The sequence below is a fragment of the Phocoena sinus genome, chromosome 18, assembly GCF_008692025.1.
Source record: "Phocoena sinus isolate mPhoSin1 chromosome 18, mPhoSin1.pri, whole genome shotgun sequence".
Taxonomy (NCBI): domain Eukaryota; kingdom Metazoa; phylum Chordata; class Mammalia; order Artiodactyla; family Phocoenidae; genus Phocoena; species Phocoena sinus.
Window position 1 is genome coordinate 50,425,320 of NC_045780.1, and position 27,763 is coordinate 50,453,082.

The 27,763-nt window shown below is 37.9% G+C and overlaps 1 long non-coding RNA gene across 1 annotated transcript in view; it reads right to left on the reverse strand.

Annotated features, from left to right (window-relative positions):
• LOC116743258 overlaps positions 1-20,056 on the reverse strand; it is a 33,626-nt gene extending 13,570 nt beyond the window's left edge. Inside the window, exon 1 of the long non-coding RNA XR_004346714.1 lies at positions 19,869-20,056. This is a non-coding gene — a long non-coding RNA (uncharacterized LOC116743258). The remainder of the gene's footprint in view (positions 1-19,868) is intronic.
• Between the last annotated feature and the right edge of the window lie 7,707 nt (positions 20,057-27,763).

The window sequence follows — 27,763 nt, forward strand, 5'->3', positions numbered from 1 at the left end:
GAATATCTAAAATGGATTTGCTTCTACAAACTGCATGTGTGTTTCTTTCATTCACTCTCTTAGTGGTAAGGATTATGTCCCTCTGAACATAACCATCTGTAAATATCAAAATACTGAAAAAATAATTGATTCTAATAGGAGTTTTTAAAAAAGACTCTAAATGAGGTAGAGTCCAAGAAATCAAGTACTCTGCTGTTTTAAAAGTTTTCCACTGGCTTTCTTACCAAAACCAAAAAATCTGAGTCAAACACATTAACCTATTTTATTGGTAAAGATCTCAGCATGTGACTCCACATGAATAGAATTTTTTGTTTTAAATATCATCACACCTGAGTAACATTAACAATAATTCTTTAATATTATCAAATATCCTGTCAATGTTTGCATTTTCTAAATTTTCCTTGCAAATGCTGTGCAACTTTGTCTATTCACAATTTGATTTATTTGAATCAAATTCCAAATAAGGTCCACATATTAAAATTATACTTTTACTTACCTTAAATCTCTTTTAGTTTATAGGTTCTCCCCCAACTTCATTCTAATGTCTTTTATAGAGAAAAATGAATTAACTTGTTTTGTAAGATTTTTTTCAACCTTCTGTATTTTGCTAATTGCATTCCACTGGGGCCACATTAAATTTTAAGTTTCAGTTTTTTTTAGAGAAGAATTTCCCGAGTTAGATGTCTACATATACAGTTTTTAAATTATAATCCCCAAATCCATGTCCTCTAGAACCATCTTAGTGAAACATTTTCTTTAGAAATTATTTAATAAACCATTTCATTGATGAATTAAATACTTTCACGTAGCGTTAACATTTCCACTAGATCCTTTTTCTTCTCTTTAGAACATGCATAGGAGACGGCACTGTTTGTGTGAAATGGCTTTATTCCATACCCCAAATTTTCTTACTACTCTGCCTTTGCATTTCAACATAGCATTTGAAAGACATACCGTGGGTCGTGAATTAAAGTGCTTGAAATGTGATAAGTTCTTCCATTTATTGACAATATATTGCCTTGTCCCAAATGATCTCCTTTACCCCTCCTGTCCTAAACATAAAAGACTGAGCTTTGCCATTTTTCTTTGAGTACACCCTGACCGAATCCTCGTGGCTCCCCATCTGAAAGTACTCATGACTTTAATTAGACTTGAGCCTGTGTATTTAAAAGCAAAATTTAATCATATATTTAGAGAGTATTTTTATCCAAACCTCAAAATTATTGCTCTGGCTCATGAAATGTTCCTAAGGAAAAGGCAAATAAAGAGTCTGCCAAGACTTGGCTTTTGGATCTGCATGAGTTAGCTGTGGTAGGCCCGGAGACACCAAAATTCTTTATTCAGCAAGAGACCAATCTGGGTGGATGAAACACATGCTGGGCATGAAAATCTGATTTCAATTGTTGGTTGAAGCCACTTACTTATCTTAGCAGCACTTTAACTGGTGCTTTTGGACTCTAGATATTATAAAAATTTGACAACCTGAAAGTGAGTTAAGCCACACTAGGCGTGTTATTTAAATTTAAAGACGGTGTGTGATTCTCGTGTTAACTTTAATATCTTCTGAGTAAGGTCAGTAAACTCCTCCTGCAGGATCGTCTTCATCACCGTCTGTCTCTGCTTCACCCAATGCATCCCCTTCATGCTCCAGGCCAGGGCAGATGCCACACTGTTCTTCCCCATCTTATAATAGAATGACTCTTTCTTTGTATCAGGACTGGCACACTAATTGCAGAAAAGTGTCAGGTTCACTGCAGTTTCTTGGTCCTGAAAGAGTAATCCTTAAGGGTTTTCTGTTGTTTACAGTTTACAGCTCTTACTTTACAGATTGGTGTTGCACACACTATCAAATGTTCCTTTTGTGGGTGCCTGGGACTGTCCTAGGGCACTGTCCTAGGGGAGGAGATTTGAGGAGGGAAGTGGTAGGAGCAGAAGGAAATGCCAATCACTTTTGATTTCTGTAGGCAGAGGATAACTTCTTGGCTAAGCTCCAATTTAAGACTTAAGCTAAACTCTATTTCAAGATGCACTTGCATTGGTAAGGTAAATGAAATAAAACCCTAACGATAATTTAGGAGTATGGTATAGATATTATCTTAGCCTATCCAGAAACCATGTGCATTAATGACTTACGGTCACTATGGAGTCAGCCCCACATGCCAAATCTTTATAGACTTTGTATCAGCAACTAAATGGTCAGTATGAAGCCAGCCTCTAAAATAATAAGAAAAACTGGCAACTACCAATTCGGGTGAATTAGACTGATGTGAGAATGGTAACTTTTAGTAGGAGCTGGATCAAAGGGGCAGGAGCAGATGAGCAATTTAAATGTTATACAGGCTTCATTCGAGTTGATACCAAGACATCCACATGGAAATGCCAGTCTTGTTTGATCATAGGACAGGCGACTTGAGAATCTCAACTCTGTTCTTCAAAATTCTGGACGCTCTCAAATTTGGTCAAATGGAGAAGAATAAAACCAGCAGTCTATTAGTTGGTTTGTTTTCAATTCACAAGGTAAGGCGTAACATTTATCCAACATCCTCCTCTTTAAATACCTTGAATGCACCTGGCAGTTCTTCTTCTGAGCTGTCACAGTGCCTGAATGTTAAACCTCTTGTTGGATTTTATGACCAAGGAAGCATTGTAACAAGAGGGAGACAGCAGAATGGTCTGATTATTCTGGGCTCATGAAGGAAACCACCCATTGGCCACTTCTTGTTGCCCACTAAGCCAATGTACCTTGCTCACTTTGACTTTATTAGTCCACGCCAAGCTAGGAGAAACTCCTCTTGCTGGCCTATTGTCTATATAATATTCTTGATCTGTATGGACATTGAATTAGATTATTGGATTATGCAGAAATCAGAACTCTGAAGACATTACTGTTAGCCCCGTGTAATAAGAAATAAATGATGTTCAGCAAAAAAGATGGATGAAAGAAGATGATTACAATAGCAAGGAAAAGCAAAATGTGGATTCAGTGAGCCCAAAAAGAAATATGAATATATCCAGTGGGGTTGAAACAACAGCCTGTAGTCATTATTTTCCTCTTTGCCTTGAAAGTTCAAATATGTGTTTTTCTCTGAGATCGCTCATATACCGTGCAATGGCTGAGGCGCTTTCATTTAAATCAAGAACTGGCAACCCGCTGATGGTATCAAGAACTGACATTCTTTTCTTTTCTTTCTTTTTTTTTTTTTTTGCCGTATGCGGGCCTCTCATTGTTGTGGCCTCTCCCGTTGCGGAGCACAGGCTCCGGACGCGCAGGCTCAGCGGCCATGGCTCACGGGCCCAGCCGCTCCACGGCATGTGGGATCTTCCCGGACCGGGGCACGAACCCGTGTCCCCTGCATCGGCAGGCGGACTCTCAACCACTGCGCCACCAGGGAAGCCCAAGAATTGACATTATTTTCATACAGACTTCAAAGATAAGAGTCACAGATAATGACAGCTGGAAGGCATTTGGGGTTCATGGAGTCAAGCTTCCTATATTACAATCACTTCTCCAGGGAGGATAGGTGACTTGCCCAGCTAATCGGTAAGGGAGTCAGGTCTCACAAACGGAAATCCAGACGTCCAGGCTAGTGCTTTCGTGGGGATATTTTCCAACACTCTTTTTTTTTAAATCCCTTATACATATGGGCGTGGGGGTGGGGGGAAGGAAAAAAGAAGTCAAAGCCTCATTGGAAAGAACAGAACACTGAAGGAAAACTGAAAAATATGTCATGATGACCAGAAGCTCCAACAAAGTACATCTATGCCTTCCCCTTGATGTCTAGGTAGAATGATCCCAGGACGGGACGTGCAATAATGCATCTAATTTAAACAACTCCTGGGCACACCAGTGCCTCTAGCAAGCACTCCACAGCCTGCTTTATCCTGCCCGGTGTGCCACTTCCTATCTCTGCGTTATAGTGTGAGGTCACACAGGTTTGTTTGTTTTGCTTCATAATATGTCATTGCTTCAGTGAATTTGTTTGGGTACATTAATCCCTTTAAAATGTAGGAGAGAGAGGACAAACTCGGTTAGCCTTACTCTACCCAATTTCTTTAGCAAGACAGGGGCACAAGCAGCATCTCAGAGACCCATGCAAGGGCACTGAAAGGAAATAAGGTAGATTTTCCAACCATTCCTTTCTAAAATCCCTTCCCCACCCCCACCATATAAAAATCGCCTCAGTTCTTCTAGGGTCTCCAAAGTCTGTTCCAAATATTTTTACTTTCTCCATCTCCATCACTACTCTCATGGTCCAGACAATATCATCTCTCTCTGAGATCACCATTTAGTTTCCTAATTGATCTTCTTGCATTTCGCCTCATCTTCTCACCATCTGTTTATCACAGAAAAGTCCGATTCCTCTCTTCTAAACACAAATTGAACCTCCTTCTTGGTTAAAAACTTCCAAAGGTTTCTCATTACAGTCAGAATAAAATTCAAACCTCTTAATCTAACTGGGAGAGGAGGTTGCAATACTTTAAAGTTGGAAGAAGAACTAATTAATAACAAGAAGAGAATATATTACTCATCTCCTTTGTTCTTGGTGTCTATCTTGGATAAAATGAAATTTATGAGTCTGGAAAATAGACCCTATCTGGTACGAAATATTATCTAGAATCATAAAAATGCCCATGTTTATTTCCCCTATTGTTATTCCACATTCTTTACTCAATTCTTGTTTAAGCACTGTCGATTCAGCTCTAAGATATAAATGGAAAGACCATATTTTACACTTGATTTTGGAAGACTAAAAGAAAAAGTTACCACCCCTGAGTTCGGCATAGTAAGAGCAGAAGTAACCTGCAAGATACTCAACCTCAAAAAAACCTTTATATCTAAGAGAATCAGAACATATGTTCTAACCACCATTAATGATTTTAGTGTAAATACTAGGAGCTTAGAAAACAGTTAACTGAAGAAGGAAGTATTTTGTTATTTGAGTGAATACTAAAAGCACTGACAGTTTAAAAGCATGGCAACAACTTCAGAGAGCCAGAGGAAACGAGAATAATCAGAGGTTTTGTGGGCCAATTTATATCTGAGTCAAGCCTAATAAACTTCACCTCAGTGGATATTCTCTACCAGTTAAAATGTGAGTCCTTAGGGGACCTGGCAAAAACAGTTCAGGCTGCTTCACCCTTCCTCCTATCAAGTGACTAGAGAACACAAGACTGAATATCCCCAGATAAGTTACTGAAAACCCAGTAGCTGTGGTCCATGTTTCCAGTTCCCTGAGGTCAACCCAATGGGAAAGTAGGCAGTCATCTTGAGATCCTTCTTATCTTTCTCACTCCTCACCTGTTCTTACGCATGAGAATAACCAGTAGCTTTTGGAAACCACACTTCCGCAGAGATTATGATTCAAAACTCTCTGGAACATTCTGATGTGCACTCCCAGCTAAGAGCCGCAACTCGGCAAAAATGGAGGAAGAGTGCGAGATTGTACCTGTTTTAGCCAGTAGAGCTACTTCCAGGTCTTGAGATCCTACAGCCTCTGCTGCCCCCTGGTGGTAACTGCTAAACTTACTCCTCTCTAGAGTCATAGTTCTCCAATAAAACCAAGAAATACTGAGAACTAACTGTGTCAAAAGTATTATGTAAGGGGTTTGGCACAATGCCATATATTTCTTCATTCATATTTTAACATTCAAGAAAAATAGTTATTCTCCTTGAAAGACGACTCCAAATACCTAAGCAAAAACCTATCAACTACCATGAAAAATTTGATTACAAACGCAGAGTAAGAAAAACGAACCTGTTTCAACCTGTTATATTTATCAATATAACCATAGTTAAAGTAAAATGATTCACTTCATTTTTTAATAATTAATAGTATTTCTCTCTTTTTAAATCACATACTACTTAATTCCTTAAATCATTTAAGTAAAAATCTGTTTTGGTGCTTCTAACCAATCAAAAGTAAATGTACTAGGGTCTGAAACTGAACTAAGAAGGATGAAATCTAAGCCCTCTTTCAGTTGTCTAATCTTTTCATCAACTATTTCTTGTTGTTCATCAAAATGTTCACCAAAAAATGCATTATAAATGAATTGCAAAGTTTTATTTGCATCCCAGGAAAAATACCTCTAAATTGCTAGTCTCTACTTGTGAAATTGGAAGTCCATGGCGGAGATTCCAACCTATCTAATATTTCTTTCCCTTTGACTGGGAGTCTGCTAAAGAATCATTTTTGTCATTGTGTGTTTCATTTAAAGAAACATTTACTAATAAGATCATTTTCACTGTGTGGTCAGACATCTGTTCCCAATTGAATTTCTGGAAGCCAGGCAGAATTCCAAGCAACTCACAATTATTTGACAGTTTTCCATCTTTGTTTCCACTGGTAGCAACAGCCTTCTTAAATGTTCAACTCTTTCAAATAAATTAATAATGTCTCGAATTTATGTTCATGTCTAATCTAATGTTCTCAAACTAGGATAATTTTTAGTCAGAGAAAATTATCCAAAGCTGTTTTGTAGGACAAGGTGTTCTGTACATTATTTTTTATGTGGCTGCATATCATTATAAACATAGAAACCACATTTTAATGTATCTAAATCTGTTTTCCTTTGACGCTCATAAATTGAATATGCGTTCAAGACCATGTGGGTGTTTTTTCACTGTAATAAACTATAGCGAAATCTGAGGAGTTGTGATGTATAACCTTGGGCTATAAGGGGATACTTTTGACACATGAATGTCTCTAGAATGCTGGAAAATTCAATCTATTTTATTGCCTCTCTCAAAAGTTCTAAAAGTTTTGGAGAATTTTAAAACTGTTTGACATACTTCTTAGAAATCTAAAACCTGGGACTGCTAAGAATTAAAATGTCCAGAGCTTGTACAACATATAAAGACACTAAGAATAAATTAATTAGAGTTGGAAGCAAATAAATAAGACTGGCACTGACACAGAGTTTTTAAAAAGCAGCTCAGTTTCTGACCATTTTTGAGGTCAGTACAAGTTAGGATCAAGTTCCCCCCGGCACCAAATGGATTAACTGTTATTTTTTATTTTCTGAGTCCACACGTCAATGTATTTTCAAGACTGAATTTTCTTTGTTTAATGAATGACCTTATAGCTCCTCTGCCTGGAATGTTCCACCCTCTTACAGTCCCCCTCATCCCCCTTCTGCCACCACTTGATAAATCCCTAGTCATTTCTAAGAGTCAACTTGGGCACACTTCATCCGTGTATTGCTCCCTAATCTAAACCCAGTTGTTAGTGATTGAATTTTGTGTAACTTGATCACACTTGACTAGATGATGATAACTGTTCACTTTTCCATCATTCCAATTGGACTAACGAACAATTAGTTCGTTAGTCCAATTGGTGACACATACTTTGTTTAATTTTTAAATCTCCACCTCCAGGAATTGTGCCTGACCTACCACCAGAGGTAAAGAAATGTTGGTTGAATGGATACAGAGAGTATACCATAGAGAAAGAGTCAATTTCCTCTACACATAGAATTAAGGATTATTTCTGTGAAGTTTGGGCATTGTTGCAATAGGAAAATATGCTTCTTGTCTGTTTTTACAAGTTTAATTCTGGGAACAATTTTGTTTATGTAAATATTTGCCTCTATTGTCAAATTCTAGCTGAAACAATTTTCCTTATCTATGGTCGATACACAAAATATAACTTCTGGTTATAAAGCAAAATTAAATTAAAATTAAAGCAAAGCAAATTAAATAGAGCTGAAGTTTTCTTTTCTTTTAATTTGTAACATGTTTAACCACAATTAATAGTTTCTGACCTATTGCTTTTACTGCACTTAATCCTCAGATCTTATCTCCTTAAACGTGTTTATTTACAGTAAGTGTGCAGACATTTACTAATTACTTAAGATTAATAGAAAAGACCAGCTTGGATAAATTAGTTCATTGCTGTCTCATCTGCAGCAAGTTTTGCCTTGCTCTACTGATTCTTTATTAGATTAAAAAGTCCTCAGTACCAAATCTTATAAAATTTGACTGATGGCTATTCTGTAATAATATCCATCCTCCAAAATTCCCACGAGACAGAGCACTGGAATCTAACATTCAGCTCTTGCTTGTCTGCCTAGAGGCTCACATTTATGAAAGAGAGTAAGGACATAAAGTAGAGTAAAATAAATTCCACTACAGCACAGGTTTTAAAATCTGACTATTCTACACACACCCTCATTCTCATCTTCCTTCTCACTTCTGGACATTCAAGAGACCTAAACCAAGATCAGGTGAAGAAAATGCAACCGGGGGAGAGACGGGCTCATAGAATTTTTGTCAGAGGGCCATTCCTCTTCTATGAGTAGAAAAATATGTACTTTCTTTTTTTTTTTTTTTTTTTAACAGCACTGAGTTATCTTAAAGGCTACACCTCAGAGAGAAAATCCATTTTCCTGTGTAGGTGGATATTTGGATAGTTTTAATTTTTTGCCTTTATGAAGGGGGTGAGCGTATCAGTTTGCTGGGGCTGCCATAACAAAATACCTCAGACCGGGTGGCTTAAATCACAGAAGTTTATTTTCTCATAGTTCTGGAGGCTGTAAGTCCAAGATGGAGGTGTCGTCAGGTTTGGTTTCTCCTGAGGCCTCTCCCCTTGGCTTGCAGGTGGCCCCCTTCTCCCTGTGTCCACATCTGGCCCCTTCTCTGTGTGCACGCATCCCTGGGTGTCTCTCCTGTGTCCTAATCTCTTCTTACAACGACAAGATATTGGATTAGGACCCACCCTAATAGCTTAATTTTAGCTTAATTACCATTTTAAGGATGTATCTCCAAATACAGTCACATTCTGAGGTACTGGAATTGCGGAGAGGGGACACAGTTTAGTCCATAATAGGAAGTATATACATTTGTGTTCATGCCCAGAATATTCTGGGGTACTCTGAATGTTCTCGTACTTGCCTCCTTTTGCATGTGAGAAATATTCCTTTAGCTAGAGATCTAGAGTCAATTGCTGAACTGTCAGATACTCCCTTGTTCCTCCTCATTAATGTCTGAAATTGTCAGAATTTTCAGCATTTCCCAAGCAATGCAAATTCTTTATATGTTCTGTAAACTGATATAAATAATCAGCTACATCTGCTGCTAATATCTTCTTCCAACTTGGCTGCTTATGTTTCACTTCCACTATGTCTTAACAAGTAGGTGTTATTTTTGCATAAAAATTTATCAGGATTTTCCTTTATTTTATTTCTTCCCCTGGTGTTATTGGAGTCTTAATTTAAAAATTCTTCCCTGCTTCAAAATCTTAAAATATTCACCCTAAGTCTTCTCTTCTAATGCTTTAAAGTTTTGTCTTGCACAGTTGAGTCTTTAATACACCTGGAATTTATTTTAGTACATGACACGAGGTAGGAATCCAATTTTGTCTTTTTCCTAGAGGGATAAACAAAAGTTCTGGCCCCATTATTGTTTAGTCTATTCTTTTGCCAGTAGTTTACAGTAGCACGTGTCATATGTAATTTCTGTATATTCTTGGACTGTTTCTGGCCTCTCTTTTAGGGTCAATTGGCAGCACGTCTCTTTCTGGGGCAACACAGTAGCTTTGTAATGAGTCTTGCAATGTTCCAGGGGATGTTCCCACAGTATTCTTCTTCGGGAAACTCCTGTCTTTCAGCTTTTCCTATTCCAAAGAAATGTTAGAATCTGCCTGTCGACATTTAAAAATAAAATCTGTTGGGATTTTGACTGCCATTTCCCTGAACCAGTAAAATGATTCTGTGGAGAAGAAACATGATATTGGATTTTCCTTTATGAGGACATGGAATACTTATCTGTTAAATCATCTTTATGAGTAAATAGTTATGGGGGGTTTTTGCACCAAAAATATATATATATAAATAAACAAGTTGTATTTATTTTAGATTTTTTAAAGATTTATTCTTGGTTACTCTACATTGTGATATTAATATAACTACACATTGAAAAATTTGTTCATTTTATATTTTCCTGACATTTACATATATATTTTTCCAATTGTTTGTTTTCAACTTTTTACGTCCTTATGCTTTATATGTGTTTTATATGGTTAAATTTGATTTATTTTAGCCAAAGTGGCAATGTCTGTCTTTTAATGAACAAATTTATTCTTCTTGCATTTAATGTGATTACTGATATAACAGAACTGATTTCTAGCGTATTTCACTGTGCTTTCTGGTTGATCCATTTTTGGATGCTTCTTGCATCTTATTTCTATTCTCTATGACTTATTTTTGCTTCTTTTGGTCTTTTATTTTTCTATACAATTCATAATTTACATAGCCTATTCCAATTTTTTAACTGATTACCATTACAATTTTGCCATGGGCACAAAACTATAAATCAGTTTCTTTACTCTCTTCTTGAAAAATTAAAAGAATTTAACTCTGACAGTGTCTCTCCTGGTGATAATGTCATCCTCTAATTTTGCTTTTCTTTTCAAAATTGACATATCATTATTATCATGTTATGAAGACAACGTTTGTTTGCCTGTAACTCTATGTGTGCGTGTTTGTGTAATCCTTTCTCATTCTGAATCATAACTGACCAGTGTGACTAATAAGATATAGCATAAGCAATGGAATGTGACCACCAAGGCTAGGTCCTAATGACATCTTAACTTTCACCTTGATGTCTTGAATCATTTGTTCTGAGAGAATCTGGCCACCGTGCTGTCAGGACAGCCAAGAACTATGACAGAGGTTTGGTACCAGTACCAACTTTAAAGCCATGTGAGTGAGTCACCTTGGAAGTGTATCCTCTAGCTACAGTTATTTTTTCATATGACTGCAACCCCAACTGGCACATGATGGCAACCTCATGACAGACCCCAGACTAGAACCACCTATCCAAGTCATTTCCAAATTCCTGATTCACAGAAGCTGTAAGAGATAAATAAGGATTATTGTTTTAAGCCACGAAGTTTGGGGCTTGTTACACAGCATTAGATATCTAATGTATTATCCTTATCAATTTCTTTTCTCACAATTATTTTTTGCATCTTCCTTGTAAGATTATTTTCTTTCTTCTTGAAGAAAATCTTTACATGTTTCTTTAGTGAAGCTGATTAGTGGTAAGTGAACTCAGACTTTCAGTATCTGAAAATGTATTTGTTTCAACCTATCCTCTTTTTTTGTGTGTGTGGTACGCAGGCCTCTCACTGCTGTGGCCTCTCCCATTGCGGAGCACAGGCTTCGGACACGCAGGCTCAGCGGCCATGGCTCACAGGCCCAGCCACTCTGCAGCATGCGGGATCCTCCCAGACCGGGGCACGAACCTGTGTCCCCTGCATCGGCAGGCGGACTCTCAACCACTGCGCCACCAGGGAAACCCCCTCTTTTTTTTTTAAGACAAGTTTGCTGAATATTCAATTCTAGTTAACTGTTATCTTCTTCAAAAATTTTATTCTGCTATCATCTGGTTTTCAATTTTTTAAGAAGCCTTTGTAAGTAATTTGTTCTTTCTCTCTGGCTACCTTTTCCCTCAGGCTTTCTACAGATTTACTGAGTCTATATTTCTTTTTAAATTATCCTGCCTTGAGCAAGAGGTGCTCTCTGTGTCTTTGAGTCTGTACCTTTCATCAGCTCTGGCAAAATATCAGCCCCCTTCTTCATTCTATTTTTCCTTCTGGGACAGTGATGTATTATATTGTTAGACCGTCCCCTTTAATTATTATACTTCCATCTTCTTGTTCTTCTATGTTGTGACTTGGGTAATTTCCCTACCTCTATACTCCAGTTTTACTAATCCTTTCTTCACTTATGTCTGTGTGTTGTTGAATTCATCCATTAAGTTTTTTATTTCAACTATTATTTCCTTTAAAAAATTCTATTCAGTTTATTTCACATATGCTCGTTATTTTGGTTTCAAAGATTAACTTGAGGTGTTTACCCCTATGTTCTGTTTTCAGGAAGAGCAAAACTGACATTTCCTACTTTCATGTTTGGTATGAGTCACTAATGGAGGCATCTGGACTAACCAACAGTTTTCTTTTGGGAAAACTTTAAATCACATTGAACAAGTATAGAATCACAAAGATTTTCTACCTTTATTTACATTTTGGTAAGTTATATGATTCTAGAAATGTCTATTTTATTGGATACATTGGATTATTTCTTTAACCAACTTCTTCGTACACTTTTCTAACCTATTAAATGTTTTCTTTTAAATATCTGATATTGATTATTTTTGTCTTCTCTTTTTTCATTCTTAGTCAGTCTCACCAAAGATGTATCCATTTTATTAATCTTTTATATTTCTTTATTTATGGACTTATAATAGTTCTTGTATTCTACATTCTTTGGATTTAGTTTGCTGTTCTCTTTCTAAATTATTAAGATGGGGACTTAGATGATTGATTTTCAGTTTTTCACCTTCTTTAGTCTATGCATTTTTAAGGATGCACATTTCCCTCTAAGCACACTTTAACAGAAAACTGCAAGTTTTGAAAATGGTATTTTATTTTACATTTAATTAAAAATATTTTCTCTTTGCCACTGTGATTCCCTCCATGACCATGAGTAACTTAGAAGTATATTTCTCAGCTTTCAACATATGGGGATTTTCCAAACTGATTTTCTTCCAGATTTCTAGGTTAATTATACTGTGATTAGAGAATACGGCATGTATCATTTCAGTTCTTTGAAATTTGTTGAGATGTGCTTCGTGAGGCAGCATCTGATAAATGTTTTAACTGCCCCATGTGTCCTGGAGGACTGTATTGTACTGTTGTTGGGTGGAGTTGTGTGTGTCTATTAATGAGTATTTCAAATGTTTATTTTTTACTTAATTTTTCTCCATGTTCTGTTAATTATTGAATGGTTTGTGTTAAAAAATCATCCATCAGGGTTCCCTGGTGGCGCAGTGGTTGAGGGTCCACCTGCCGATGCAGGGGACGTGGGTTCGTGCCCCAGTCTGGGAGGATCCCACATGCAGCGGAGTGGCCGGGCCCGTGAGCCATGGTCGCTGAGCCTGCGCGTCCGGAGCCTGTGTTCCGCAATGGGAGAGGCCACAGCAGTGAGAGGCCCGCATACAGCAAAAAAAAAAAAAAATCATCCATCATTTTGAATTTGTCTATTTCTCATTTTAGTTCTGTCAATGTTTGAGGTTCATTCAAATTATTGTTACATCTTCCTGAATTTTAGCATTATGAGTGTCTTCCTTTACTGCTAGTAATGCTTTCTGACAGCTATTTTCACCTTTCTTTTGGTTACTATTTGCATGACATATCTTTTTCTATTTTTCTTGGCTTCCCCCTTCACGTGGGTCTTGGACCAGGAATTCTTAGCTGCCTTTTTGGTTCTCTCATTCCTATAAGCTGGTACACATGCATACTTACACACACACACACACACACACACACACACACACACACGCACACAGCCCTGCAGCTTTGCTTCTTATCCTCTCCAGGATAGTGGACCCAAATCACCTGGGAATTACCAGAAACAAAGCTATGGATTATTTTTCATGGTTCTATTTCCTTTTTCCTCAATCATTTTTGCACATATTTTACTTCTTAAACATTTTACACATAGTTACTTTATATCTTTTATCTAATAATTCCAATATATGAAGTATGTAGATCTAAATATTTTTGCTGCTTTTGTTGACTCACATATGGTGAATTGTTTTCTTGAATTTTACATAATTTTTAAATCTACATTTATATTTAATTAAGCTTATTTCACGGATTCCTAAAAAACTGTAATCAGAATGCTTTCTTCCAAAAAGAATACACATATTTCTCTCTAAAGCTACTTGAGATGCCTTTGTGGATACCACTTTATATTACAAATGTCAGAAAAACCTTCACTCCCGACTCCTAATATCTGATTCCTGATTCCATTGTTTGTTTGGGCATTTGACTCAAAAGCGAGTCCCACTTTCATGTGTATTTTTTCCCCACTGCTTACTCTTCTAGATTCTAAATTCCTCAAGCCGAGAAATATGTATATTAAACATACAAACACTTTATTATAATTTATGCACGATTTGCTTGCATCAAGTAGGTGGGTCCTTGAGAATCAGTCATGTGCCATATCACTTGGACCCTAACCCCTCCCCTCTCAGTCCTCAATCCTCAATTCCTCTGTCCCTCCGTATTATATCAAATAGGTCCATATTTCTAGGGAAATTCTCATTAAAAGAATTAATTCCAAAAAATTCTTAGGAATTTCCCAAAAAGTGCCCAGGAATTTTCACTTTGAAAACATTCAAGAGCCCACTTGTACTATCTCATGCAAAGACTTCAGGTTCTTCCTACTCCCATCAAATATACTTGATTGATTGTCCAACTTACAGTGGGAGGATTCATCATTAAAGTGTAGCTACGATTCCGGATTGGAAGGGTACAAGAAAAAGGGCAGTCCGGGAAGCTCAAGTATAAGTTCAATGCAGAAGCTATTTCATATTGCTAGGCTGCCTCTAGCAGGAGGATGGACTGTTTTAAAAGTCTGAGTGAATTGGTAAGATTTTAGGCTTGTCTTGAAAGGCAAGTTACTATGACCATCTGCTTTGAAATCTGTGTTAACACTAAAGGAAAGATTTGAGCTAAGATATTCTAGGAACCAAATTGTCCCAGTGAAGCGGGGCGGGTGGGGGGGGGGTTACTTATACATCTTATTTCCCTGCAAATATAGAATGCAGCCTTGGTTTTTGGTAAGACACCCTGGGCAGTTTTCAGGAAAAAAAAAAGCTGGTTAAGATGACTTAACTAAAGAGGTCTCCTCCGTTAGTAACCTGCCTCACTGCAATGCCTATTTATGTCTTTCTTTGGAGTGGTTTGAACAGAATTCCAACCTAATAACATTTCTGCTTTCAAAGGACATTATCTATTCTAGACCTCATTTAGCATGAGGATAGAGAAACACAGATAAATGTCTTATCAGGCAAAAAAGTAATTTCATGTTCTTGCAGTTCTTTTCTCTGTCTATTCAAATGCTAGATGCCCTTTCATCTTCTACAAATGATTTTCTCTTAATCCGCAAAAAGTAGTTCATTCTTTCTAACAACATCATTATATTTTGAGTGAATTATCCCAGAACAATTAAGAGCTGTTCTCATGTGACACACTTATCTTTGGCTGTTTGTTTCAAAATTTGATTCAGCTGTGCCCTCCACTGTTTTCTCATTTTGTGAAATGTCTTTGTCAGTGTGGAGGAAAGAAAATAACACAGTAGGGGGCAGGGCAGAAGTCACTGTATTGTAAGACATTATTGCCTTTGGAAACAATGTTCTCTATTCTAGTTCAATGAGCTAATAACAATGCATTATTTTGTCAAAAGGCAGTTGTTACTATCACTGCAACAAAACATCCTGTAATACTAAGCTATTACTATGACACTTTCAGATAAATGAAGAAAAAGATTTTTTTCATCAAATCTTATTTTGTCATGTGTAACATTTTCATGCTTTCTTTTAGATATTGTATTTTATAAGAGCCAACCTATAAACAAAAGCGTGGACAGTCCTCAGTGTGCACACTTAACTCTATTGTTTGAACAAACTGTATGACTTTAGATAATATAATTTCTCTAATTCACAACTGCGGCATCTACAGAATGGAGATTTGTGGAGTTGACTAGGAATATAAGTAATGTGGCTAGCTCAGAGCTTCACACCAGGAGACACTGAAAATGAGGGAGGCATTATTACTACTATTAAACAATCTTAACCTACATTAAGGTTTTTGCCCCAGGATTCCATTAAACCAGGGCAATAAACAAACAAACAAAACCTTCAACCATGCTGGGTGCTATGTTTCACAGGTTTACCTATAATTAGAAGAGTAAAACTCTTCTTTTTATCTTGTCTTAATGGAAGCCTTGAGCAGCAAAGGTATATAGAGACTATTTTCTAAAGTCCATTGAGAAAACTATTTGCCCACTCAGACATTCTCTGATGCTTGTGACATGATGTATTACTGATATCCTTTTCTGACATCTTTTAGTTGCCTGCAATGGAGATAACACTAAAAGATAAATGTGAAGTCAGCTATCCAAGCGCAGAGAAAAAAGTCACATTTTTACATTATTAAGCAGAGCCCTAATCTGGGTTTGTTGTCACTGCTGAGTAACATAGCACAGAAAAATCTCCTGTTCACCGTAGTAAAATAAAGGCAGAGCAAATTCTGCATGTTAATTCATTAACACTTCCTTAATAAGTGCCTGCCATGCGTCAGAAACTGAATTAAACGCTGAAGACACAACTTTAAGATGTGGTGTCTTTCCCCAGCCCTCAGAGTTTAGCTGGGGAGACGTGCACATTAAGAGAAAATTAAAGATTTCCAGTCTGGACAAGAAAGAGGCTGTAGATTCATTTCTCCCAGCTTCTTTTTGCCAAGAGGCAAAAAGCTATAGCTATAAACCCTGGAAATAATGCAAGAGGCAACGGAAGGAGAACTCTGGATGGTGGAAAGAGGAAGACGAATTTGTTTGTGATCCTACAACTAAGGGAAAAACATAGTGGCAGGGGTCTTACAACCTTCCACCCAACAGAGAAAGGCTACTCAGCCCCTCGTGCCAGATCTCCCATCAGAGAAGAGAAGGGAGCCCAAATGAGCTCATTCCTCCCCTGGATTAAATAGTTCTAGGAACACCACCAGGCAAGCAGGGCAATGTATACAAGGGTGAGAGATCAAGACCCACTCTGGAAATCATCAGGCAAGGGACAGGATCTGCTTCCACATAGACAACCTGGGCAGCCAGGCGACACTGCCGGGGAAGCCACAGCAGGCAGCCTGGTCGGGAAGTCTCTTTGTCCCTGTAGACCTGAGACTCCCCTCCCCCACCAAGAGACTGGGTGAGTGGGCACCAGTGGCAAAAGGGATCCAGCTACATTAAGAGTCTGTCCCAGAAGAACGTTCTGTCCCTTGGGGAGAGGGGGAGACTCTCACCATCTAGAGGCACCAGGCAGTCCAGCTTTGGGGGACTCCTTTCTCCTCCTCAAGCACTGGAAGGGCCCAGTGGGAGCCCCAGTGACACCAGATGAACCAAGCAGACAAAATGGCACTCTAAAGGCTCTAAAAATTAAATTGTCCAAAAGAAAAAAGAACATAAGTGTGAGTGAGGATGTAGAGAAATTAGAGCCCTATACATTGCTGGTGAGAATGCAAAATGGTGCAGACACTGTGCAAACCAGTCTGGTGGCTCCTCAAAGGGTTAAATACGGAATTACAGCATTAAATATAGGAGTACCCAGCAATTCCACTCCTATATATACACCCAAAAGAATTGAAGTCAGGCGTTCAAACAAAAACTCATACACAAATATTCATAGCAGCACTGTTCACAACAGCCAATGGGTGGAAACAATCCAAATGTTCATCAACTGGCTATCCATCAACAGATAAACAAAATGTGGTGTATCCATAGATGGAAAATTATTTGGTCGTGAAAAAGAATAAAGACTCATACATGCCACAACATGGCTGAATGTTGAAAACATTATGCTAAGTGAAAGTACAAGTCACGTGTTTGAATTCCATTTATGTAAAATCTCTAGAACAGGCAAATCTATAGACACAAAAGTAGATTAATGCTTGCTAAGGACTGGGAGATGGGGAGACAGGGAGAGGATTTCTAAGGATACAGGTTTCTCATTGTAATGAAAATATTCTAAAATTGACTGTGGTGATGGTTGCATATCAGTAATTATATTAAAACCACTGAAGTGCACACTTAAAGAAACTGAATTGTCCTTGGGACCACAGTCTGCAAAGATAAGCCAGGAGCTGTGTGCTAATCCCAAGCAGGTGACTGTCTGCTAAAATAAAAGATTTAAATAGGACCTGGAGTCTCCTAACATAATTGTTGAAAGGTTGATACAATTAAAAGTACCTATCATACTGAGAAAAGATGATCAACCAATGCCAACACCAAGATGAATCAGATACTGGAATTATGGGACAAGCAGCCTTCAGGAAAACGTTTCAGTAAGAAATTACATATTCTCTTGAAACCAGTGAAAATCTTAGCTGATCTGTCACAAAGATATTTAAGAATATAGCAAATGCCCTTAACTCGCAGAAGTAAGGCAAGGAGGAGTGACTTTTCACCCTATAACTTTCTGTATGCTTTGAATTATTTTCAATGAGCATGATTTTTAATAATAAAATTAAAACTAAAACATCATAAAATTAACTAAATTCCATTTTGAAAAGTCAGAGAAACAGCTACCCCATGCCCCAGTACTGAAATGCCTTCCTTTTCTGGTAAGTAGCTAGTGTACTTTTTAATGGTTTTATACTGGTCATGAAACATTGAGTTGGTGGTTTTCCTTATAGAAAGATTTATGAGCCACAATTTCAAAAAAAGAAAAAAAAAAGTACATCACTTTCTAGGAGCAAGTAAGCTCTATGAAACTGGCTGAGTTGAATTCTGATGGTGCCTATGTACTGCACTGAATTACCGTGTTCAATGTTTGAGGGAATAGAGGACTAAATACGTTTCTATTTTTATTTTTAAATAGTGTCTTTTTGCTCTTTACTATTTTGTATGTCTAATTTATTAGAAATGCTGAATATTATGATTAGAGGAATATTTGTCCTCTGCATTCTATTGTGATTTAGGTAACAAACAAGTGTGGCAGCAACTTTTTTTTTTTTTTTTTTGAGTTATCACCACATACAAGGCTATAGGTACACTACATTCAGCTTTAAGAAATTATCATGTTTTTTAAAAAACTACCACCACTTGGGAACAATTTTTATCTAGTTAATGATGTTGAACTCAGAATAGAAAACATGGCTAGAAGTGATCAGTATTTACCCTACTCTTTTTCCTGAAGAAGCTTCAAGCTGAGTTCCACACTTTTGACTTAATAAGTGGCATCAGCAGAAATCCTGGATATCAGCGCTCCTACAGAATAAAAGGACAATAGGAAGGGAACCCTCCATGTTTTTTATTTTGTTTTCTCATCTGTATTTGTTACCTTCGAACTTTCCAAAGATCTGACCAACCATGGTGTGATATTGTGATTTATAATAAGAAATACAAATTTGGTCTTCACCCCATTCCTGACACACAGCTCTTAAAACCCTCGAAATTTCCTGAGTGATGAGAGAGATAAAGTGTCATGTGTATGTTCATTAGGTGACTTTTGGAAAGTATCTAGGTCACCTAAGGCTGGGGGCTGGTTGTCAATGGAGCTAACAATGTGATTAGAGGGTTGAAACTTTCAGTCTCACCCACTGATTGAATTCAATCACCAATGGCCAATGTTTTAATCAATCATGCCTATGTAATGAAGCCTCCATAAAAACCCAGGACGGGATTTGAAGAGTTTTGGGGTTGGTGAATACGCAGAGATGCGGGGAGAGCAGCGTGCAGAGAGCATGGAAGCTCTGCATTCCTCCCCACACCTTGCGCTACACATCTCCTTCCTCTGGCTGATCCTGAGTTATATCCTTTTATAACAAACTGGTGATCTAGTAGGTAAACCGTCTCCCTGAGTTCTGTGAGCCATGCTAGCAATTAATCAAATATTCATCAGAGGGGGGTTGTGGGAACCTCTGATCTATATATAGCTGGTCGGTCAGAAGCACAGTTGACAACCTGTACTTGTCACTGGTGTCTGAAAAAGGGGTTGTCCTGTGGATCTGATGCTATCCCCGGGTAGATGGCGTCATAATTAAGTTCAATTGTAGGACACCAAGCTGGTGTCAGAGAATTGCTAGGTGGTGTCGGGATAAAAAAACCACACATTGGAACTGGGTACAAAACCACACGTAGTCATCAGAAGAGTCACTCACCTAAGCAGTTGTACCTGTAGTTACATGATTGAGAGCCAAGCTCCCATGTTTGGCAATTAGAGCACGTAGAAAGGCAATATCTATCCCTCTTATTTTATCAGGAAGCAACAGAGAAAATAATAATAATGCAAAATCTATTTTTCTACTAACCTGGAAGGCTGTGCAGAAAGTAGAGGACTAAGAAAATGTATGATGTACGCAATGCCAAAATAAGTGAGGTTGTTCATCGCCAGCGAGCTGCCACTCCTTGTCATAGGCATCCGTTCTTTCTTCACGGCGGCAGCAAGAGCCTCTGCTTGTGCCAAAAACATCCTAGCTACGACACGCACATGCAGATTTCAGCGTTCCTGTTAGAGCAAAGTATAAATGTAAAAATTAACCCCAAAAGGGACTTGTCACCATCAGGGAGCCTGAATATTTCAATTTCTGGATCCATCAGTTACTGGGAAGACACATGGTGTCTTAGAATAAAAAAGTTATTCCGGAATAACTCTCTCAGTCTTAAGTGACAGAGGTAAGAAGAGTTGTCATTTTTGGAAAAACTTAGAAACCTATGGAAAACAATTTTTGTTAGGTTTATAAAATGATTCCAATAATACAGAAGTGTTGAAGGTTATACTGTCCCCTTGCCATCTCCCCTCCGGTTCAGTTGTTATTCCCCAGATTTAACTGTGTTAGGTTTCATGACTTCATGTCCGGAAAGATATATGTACTATTGCATGTAAATGATTCTTTCATTTACACAAACATCTGTGTTTTACAATTTTTTTAATTAACTGATATGTTGGTCAACTTTCCATTTAAATAGTTAAATCTACCATTTCTAATCACAATTGCAAAAATAGCACAATGTATGAATATTACTAATACTTCTCTTTTTGATGAACATTTTGTTGTTTCTGGATCTGAAAATCAGTGAACATCTTTGCATTTAAGTAAAACTGTTAGATAAATTCCTGTGAGTAGGATTCTGGATCACAAGAAATCTTGGTATTTTAAAATTGCCTTTCAACATGATTTGAGAGTACTTACTTATTCTAGCCAACACTGGCTATTATAAAACATTCTAGTGTTTCCAATAAGATAGGGGAAAATGGTGTCTTCTTGTTATTTAAATTTGCATGTATAGTTATGTGTTAATTTTAGCATTTTACCATATGGCTAACTATTCACTATTTGTTATTTTTTTCTGTGAAATGTTTCATTTTTATTCATTTTTCTATTGTGAGAACGCTTTGTGTAGTAAGAAAATATGGCATTTGTCTGGCATAGATTTTATACTTTGCATACATTTTCCATAGTTGTCATTTTTCTTGCAACATGAAATTTTTTTGTAATACCAAATTTATACTTTTTTATGTGGTCCAACTTATGACATTCCCTTCTCAATTTCTAAGTTAGAAAGAGTTTTTTCCATTCTAAAGTTTTTAAAAAGTAAGGTTATTTCTTCTGGTCTTTTTAGAATATCTCTTTTTAGTTTAAATGCTTGTATATCTGGTATTTATTTTAGACTAAAACTTCCAGTGGGGATTTAGCTTTAGTTTTTTGAGAAGAGCTATCCAAATGGCCCAATAGAACCTTCCGAATAATCTATCAGATGCTCAACAATTTTAAATATCCTCTTCACCAATATCTTGATTATGTTTATGTGTCTGTTTCTGAATTTCTTTCAATTTTCTTCATCTATTTATGAATTTATACCAAATTACTTTAGTGTAGCTTCATAGTACTTTTAAACCAATAAAAATGACTTTCTGCTAATTACTTTTCTTTATCAGACTATCCCAAGATGTTCTCACATGCTGATTATTTTACATGAATTTTTGCTAAGTTAAAAAAATCTGTTGTTAGTTTAATTGAGATATAAATGAGTTTATTGTTTAATTTTGGGAAAAATTGCCAATAGGAATTCTGTTTTTCTGTCTAAAAACAGGGTATGACTTTCCTTTTATTTAAGGCTTACTTCATATCCTTTAGTGAAATATTAAAATTCTCTTCATATAATGTCTGGATATCTTTAATTTGTGTTTATTCTTAGATATCTTATCTCTGTTGTTTTGATGATGACAGTCTCTTCCCAAAATGCTGATAAAAGAAAAATGGAGAAGATATGATTTATGAACTTGAGAAGCTCAGAGTTGAACTAGGAGTTTACAAACAAGTAAAATTGGGAAAATAAACACATGCACCAAGTGATGCGAGGATTCAGAGGAGACAGTGTCCATCTCTGCAAAATAAGTTTCCTAATAAAATGCAACATTTGATCTAGATGCTTAAGAATGAGTGGAGTCTCTAAGTCAATCAAAGGTTAAAGGACTTTGCAAGTAGAAGGCAGGGGAAATGCAAAAACAGGGCAATGAGAGAAGAAGCCACTCCTAGTGAGATGCTCCTGCTGGAATGGCAGGATGGCTGGAGCCAGAGATGTGTGGAAGGGGATTAGAACTGAGCTCCCAGGGCCATGGTCTGGGCTATACATGCATAGTCAAGGGTCTTTCGTTTCAAGTTAAGGAATTGGAATAGATTAAATGTGTCCTATATTGCAAGAGGATTTAGGTAGCTGTGAAGAGGTTTATCCAAAACAAGGAGAGACAGGTGGCAGGGAACGCCAGCAAGGGGAAGAAAGGTCAGGTTTGGACAGAGAATTTGAGGTCTTGGAAGCACATTCCAGTGGTAGCAAAGCTCCTAACATAAAGATGATTCTCATCAAATATTGAATGAATTAAAGAAAAAATAAATGGAAAAGCATGAATGCTTTGAAGTCAGGTATTTCCAGAAGTGCATAATGTATAATAATTTAATCTCAAGGTTTAAACCACTCATTCTATAAAACCAACAGACTTCCAAGAAGCGTAGTATTTTGCCTAATAAGCATGACAATATTAAAGAACTAGAATCTGGAACAGAGCTCTGTTTGAAATACAGCAGTAATTAAGTAAATTCATTAATGTTTCAAAGCACTTGGGACAGTGTTTACACAAACTAAGTGCTGTATAACTGATATAACTGTTAAGTAAATACTGAATGCCCGGATGCACAGGCCCTGGATTAAAAACAGTAAAGTAGTCAATGTTTAAATCAGACCTCAGTTCCCTCTTTCTGAACTACTTACCTCTCTCTGGCTGTCCCCTGAGTTTGACTCATGCCATCTTTCTAAGTTCCAAACATCTCCATTAATCTGCCTTTTCTCCAAAATATCTCACAGAAAAGGATGTATTTACTGCAGGAGTGTGTTCAGGAACAGAGGAAGGAGGGAGCTTGTGTCACCTGACACATGAAGGAAAGCTCTGTGCAGCTGGACCATTGTGAACTACAGCAGGATGATGGGCAGAGATGGGCAGGGCTCAACTCAGGCCACTTTTAAGGAGTTCAGACTTTCTTAAGAGCAATGAGAAGTCAGTAAAGGGAATTAACAAGAGAATTATGTGCTTAGACTTTCATGTAAAAATGATCCTTTCAGTTCACAGCGGAGAAAGAGATCTGAAGGAATCGAGAGCAAATGAGGAGTAGCTATTCCTGTAGTCAAAGTAAGAGATGATGATGGTTTATACTATAGGAGGCTCTGTGGAAAGGGAGAAAATCACGAAGAGGAACTGGGGACCCATTCAGATGGAGAATTGAAGAGGGGGCAACCTCAAGAATGATGACTAAGTTTTGTGCCATGAGCAACTAGGTACCATTTCCCAAGATGGGAAACTTTGGAGGAATTTCATGGAAAACAACATGAGTTCAGTTGGTTATATGAATCCAGAGGTCAGTAAAGTCTGTCATAAAGAAATATGCTTGGGAGTTGTATCAGGCCCATCTCACACATCCTATTACATCCTTTCAACCCCACCTCTTACTCTAACCGAAGCTGCTACAACCACCACTGCTATCCCCTCTCATCCAAGTTCCAACCAGATACTTCCAGGTCTAATTCGATAATGCCTCTCCTCAGCCTTAGCCTTGTACCTCTTGAGGGCTGCCTGAGGCTCGTATATGAACCCCCTAGAATGTGAGGGAGCTAACTCCTGTGACGCCATCCTTGATCAATGGGAAATAGAAGCTGATGCATAAATACTTCTTTTTCTTCTCCCCTGGATGGGCAAATCTGAGCTGCATTTTATAAGGCTGCTCAGAAGACCTCAGAAGGATCCAGCACCAGTTGCCGCTGCAGAAGTGGTTAGCTTGATAATGCACCTTTCTGCTGGTTTTCCTCCTTCCCTGTCTTGCACGTCCCATGCGTTTCTGCCACAGCCTGGAATAACTTTCAAATAAACTACAAACGTTTGCCTCCTTCTGCTTTTGGATGAACCTAGGTAAGATAGGAGTTATCAGCGGGTAAGTGGTAATTCAAGTGCCAAGAGTGGATGAGATCACAGAAAGAGAGAGAAAAGAGTGAGCAGTCTTCAAAATCTGATATTTACTGATTGGATAGAGCTAATAAAGAAAACTGAGCAGAGACTCCAAAGAGGAGGGAGAAACAGTGAAAGAAAAAGGGAGAGAGGGAGAGAGAGGAGAGGGATGTATCATGGAAGGCACAAGAAAGGAATATCAAAGTAGGGAGTGGTCAGTTTTGTCAAATATTTCTGAGATCAGGAAAAATAAAGACCAAATGTGTACCGTAGATTTGGCATTGTGGAGGCTAATAATGCTCACGATTGGGACCAGCCTTTTTTTATTTTTTTAACAGAACACACGTTTAAAAGAACACATGGAACTGAAAAATGTCATGAAGAACCTAGAGGTAAGACAGGAGGAAAGACACAGACCTACTAGAGAATGGACTTGAGGATATGGGGAGGGGGAAGGGTAAGCTGGGACAAAGCGAGAGAGAGGCATGGACACATATACACTACCAAACGTAAGGTAGATAGCTAGTGGGAAGCAGCCGCATAGCACAGGGAGATCAGCTCTGTGCTTTGTGACCGCCTGGAGGGGTGGGATAGGGAGGGTGGGAGGGAGGGAGACGCAAGAGGGAGGGGATATGGGAACATATGTATATGTATAACTGATTCACTTTGTTATAAAGCAGAAACTAACACACCATTGTAAAGCAATTATACTCCAATAAAGATGTTAAAAAAAAAAAAAAGATCTTCTCAGACTGGAACTCTCGGTATTGATAAGCTCAATAAGCAAATAAGCAAGGGGGCTTTAAACACCCCTGGAGTCACATCGTGCTGGGGGCTCTCTCCTTGTGAGATGGGTTTTTTTCTGACGGCGTTTGGCACCACAGTGCTTAGTTCCGGTTGAGGGACACTTGAGAAGCTGGACTGATGAGTCTGCGGCTGATTTTGACATTTCCCAGCATACATTTGCTAACACCTGTTCCAAATTTAGGACAATGTTTAGATCAGTTGTCATCTTCAATCTTGTAAACATACGGTGGGCTTCTCATCTGCAAGAGATTAACCCGAAATTGAACCTGCAGTGCTGTCTTAAGGTAATGACTGTATACCAAAAGGAAACCCTCTTGTACTGTTGGTGGGAATGTAAATTGATACAGCCACTATGCAGAACAGTATGGAGCTTCCTTAAAAAACTAAAAGTAGAACTACCATACTACCCAGCAATCCCACTACTGGGCATATACCCTGAGAAAACCATAATTCAAAAAGAGTCATGTACCACAATGTTCATTGCAGCTCTATTTACAATAGCCAAGACATGGAAGCAACCTAAGTGTCCATCAACAGATGAATGGATAAAGAAGATGTGGCACATATATACAATGGAATATTGCTCAGCCATAAAAAGGAACGAAACTGAGTTATTTGTAGCGGGGTGGATGGACCTAGAGTTTGTCATACACAGTGAAGTAAGTCAGAAAGAGAAAAACAAATACCATATGCTAACACATATATATAGAATTTAAAAAAAAAAAAGAAAAAGAAAAATAATGGTCATGAAGAACCTAGGGGCAAGACGGGAATAAAGACACAGACCTACTAGAGAATGGACTTGAGGACACGGGGAGGGGGAAGGGTAAGCTGGGACAAAGTGAGAGAGTGGCATGGACATATATACACTACCAAATGTAAAACTGATAGCTGGGGGAAGCAGCCACATAGCACAGGGAGATCAGCTCGGTGCTTTGTGACCACCTAGAGGGGTGGGATAGGGAGGGTGGGAGGGAGGGAGACACAAGAGGAAAGAGATATGGGGACATATGTATATTTATAACTGATTCACTTTGTTATAAAGCAGAAACTAACACACCATTGTAAAGCAATTATACTCCAATAAAGATGTTAAAAAAAAAAAGATGCACATTTCACTCAAAAAAAAAAAAAAAAGCATTTTGTGGGAATTTACCTGGTATTTTAACCACTCCCCAGCTGATGTGGGTTACTGATACCAAACACTTTCTGTTAGAGCAAAGGCAGCAGATTTGCTAGAATTCCTCCACGTGTGTTTTACAGCTAAGGTGACTTCAAATTCTAGCTTGACACCACCACAAAAATACCACCTTTTGTTTCCCAACAAAAGCCTGCCTGATTATCATTTCTAACAGTTCATGGTAATTTTTCCCTGATTTCTACACAAAGCTGGCAGAGTACTTGGAGGAAACGCTCATAGAAATGTAGACATATTTTGAAATATAAGATTTCTCAGTGTCTAAGGTAAAAGAAAGAGCTCAGTATTGTATTCTAAGACTATGGTTATAACTTTTGATGGAATATAATGCTAATAAAGAAAAATTTTGGACTAAGAGAAATCGTTTTGATATTTCACACGAACACATCAATGATGAACACGTCAACGCTTGAACTGAAATGCTTCAGTCCCACACAGACATGTTATTAGGATGATCAGGCATCCTTAATAAGAACAGCTAATACTGTGTGCCCAGCATGGTTTTAATGCTTTACTTATCCTGAGTCTAAATTTTTAAAATAATCATATGAAGTAGGTATCATTCTCTCTATTTCGTAAGTAGGGAGACTGAGATATAGGAAGTTTAAATAACTTGCCCAGGTGAGCAGAGCTAAAATGTAGCAGAGGTAGGATCCAAGTTCTAATGACCTTGCCTCAAATCCATATTCTAAACCCTGAGAGTAAGAGTGAAACATAAGGAAGCAAACAGACCACTTAATTCCTCCTTTATGTATGGGAGCTTTTCATATTCTTACATGTCCAAAGCTAACAGTCAAAAGTAAGAGAAGTTCAGAAACCAGTCTAAGGTAGCCCATCACTGAACACACAGAACGGAGGACCCAGTGAGACGACTGACTGATGGTTAATTTCAGCGGTTATCAAATCTACATGGCACTACATTCAACAGACTAGAAAAATCAAACTTTGTAACCTGAAACGCACCCTGCTCATGCCATTCTTCATCGGATTTCAAAGTCTCTAGCGAAAGGGAGAGTCTACACAGACAAAAATTCAAAGAAGAGGAGGAATTACCAGTCGGAAAGAGTAATGTTTGCTTCTGCCCTTTCTGCACTGCTGCTGTAACAGTCCGGTCTGGACTCTGTCTGCTCTGAGCCACCACCCTTGGGGTGACGGGCAAAACCTCTTCATTGCATTTGGCTTTACTTCTTGCAATAATGTTAATGTGAGAAGGCTGTTTAAAGGTTGTCCTAAATTTAAAAGCAGTTTCTAACCATTAAAATTTGTCTATGCTGAAGTTTAAAAAACTTTTTACGCTCAAAAATTAACATATAATACCAGGAAGATTTAACTGAGCATAAAACTAGTTGCATCTCATTTCAAAAAAAAAAATTCATACTGAACATCTCTACTTATTTTCCTGTACTTTACAAGGCCAGAGATTTCTGATATAAAATATCATATTCTTCTGTGTCTTCAAAATCTGTTTCTTAGACATATTTTCCTTCGATGATGCTATGATCCTCAAAGTGATTTATACAAGAAACGTTCTTTTTTTTTTTATGGTAGGCGGGCCTCTCACTGTTGTGGCCTCTCCCGTTGCGGAGCACAGGCTCCAGACGCGCAGGCTCAGAGGCCATGGCTCACAGGCCCAGCCACTCAGTGGCATGTGGGATCTTCCCGGACCGGGGCACGAACCCACCTCCCCTGCATCGGCAGGTGGACTC